Genomic DNA, 1,605 nt, shown 5'->3' with positions numbered 1-1,605 from the left:
CTTCTCAGCAATCCACATATTTGTCAAATCAAAAGCACGAATTTCATGGTCCTCAGGGTAAAGGCCAAAGTACAAGAAACATGGCCTTGATGCAATAGGCAAATCATTGTAACTCAGAGCCAATACCTTAGCACATCCATCTTGAACTTTATGGCCCATACTCTCAAGTATTCTGTTCCACGCATGCTCTGTTCTTTCTCTTGCCCTTAACATGCCTGCAGTCACCACTATGGCTAGCGGTATACCTCCACATCTCCCAACTATACTTCTACCAATATTTACCAAGTCAGGTGAAGCATTGGCCCAATTATTATTATCATCAAAATTAAAGATTTTCTTGGTAAAGAGTTCAAAGCTTTTCTCCGATTCTAGGGGTTGCAATGCATGGAGGGAGAATTCCCCTCCTATGTATCTGCCTACATTACTATTTCGAGACGTGATAATTATTCTACTGCCAACTTTTGAATCACATTCGGGAAGGACAAGTTTCAGATCATCCCAAATTTCAACATCCCAAATGTCATCTAGGAGGATAACATACCTTTTTATTGTCAAGAGTGATCGCAGGTTGTCCTCCAAATTTTCCTTCCTTTTCTTTTCCGTCAGTCCAACTTGTTTGGCTATGTCGAGTAAGATTTCTCCCGCTCTTGGCTGTTGTGAAACGTAGACCAATCCAGAACACTCAAATTGATCACGAACGAGCCTATAAAGTTTCTTGGCAAGAGTTGTTTTTCCCAGACCGGGCATGCCAACTATGGAAACAACCCCATAATGCAAATCTTGATCAAGTAATTTGGCTTGCAGCATATTGAAGTCATCATCCAAACCGATGACCTCTGTTTCATCAGCACGAAGGAATAATCTTCTCCGGTCCGATAGAACACAATCATCATTATTGTTATTTGTATCTATGATGTTGTAAGTTGTCCTTATACGGTCAATGTCAATAACCCTTCTTTTTATCTTCTCAATCTCCATAGCAAACTCATCTGCAAAAGAACCGTCTTAAGGCAACAAATTGCGTCTTTGAACTTATTGGATTGTTGGATTTTTGGAAGGAACCCATCTAAGAGATCCTCCACATCACCTGCAAGTTGTTGAATATCTTTTAATAAGTTTTTCACCCTTGAATCACCTCCAGCTTCCTTGGCCTTTGCGTTGTCTACATATGATCGAATGTGTCTCATTTCTCTCTGGAGCCAATCGATGTCCTCTTTCAACCAATATAAACGCGTTCCTTCTTGAATCAGTAGATTTCCAGCTATTTCTATAGATTTATTGATTACTGATGTAAGAAGAATTTCAGCCATTTTTTCTCTCTCTTTTTCAGTAGCTACAAAAAAAAAAGAGTATACTAATGGCTTTTGCTTTTGCTTTTTAGTGGTAGCTAGAGTCCACGCCCAAGTTTCCTAATAATGTCAAGTAAGCAATAAAGAAGAAACAGAGAGACAACGTGGGGCAGCCATCTTTCTATAAATAATAGAATTGTTAAAAATTTAAGAGGTAAGTTTGTATTTTTTTTTCCCCATATTTTACCCTTTCATTTATTGAAGTTATATATTTTTTTAGAGATAAATTACACTACTTACAAAATTTTATTTTTCT

The 1,605-nt window shown here is 37.7% G+C and overlaps 1 pseudogene; it reads right to left on the bottom strand.

Moving 5' to 3' along the window:
- Nucleotides 1-1,393, bottom strand: part of LOC102592786 (disease resistance protein RPP13-like) — a 3,159-nt pseudogene extending 1,766 nt beyond the window's left edge.
- Nucleotides 1,394-1,605: the final 212 nt, after the last annotated feature.

Source organism: Solanum tuberosum, unplaced genomic scaffold (genome assembly GCF_000226075.1).
Source record: "Solanum tuberosum cultivar DM 1-3 516 R44 unplaced genomic scaffold, SolTub_3.0 scf00080, whole genome shotgun sequence".
Taxonomy (NCBI): Eukaryota; Viridiplantae; Streptophyta; class Magnoliopsida; order Solanales; family Solanaceae; genus Solanum; species Solanum tuberosum.
The sequence above is the reverse complement of the archived record's forward strand: the minus strand, read 5'-3'. Positions and strand labels throughout refer to the sequence as shown.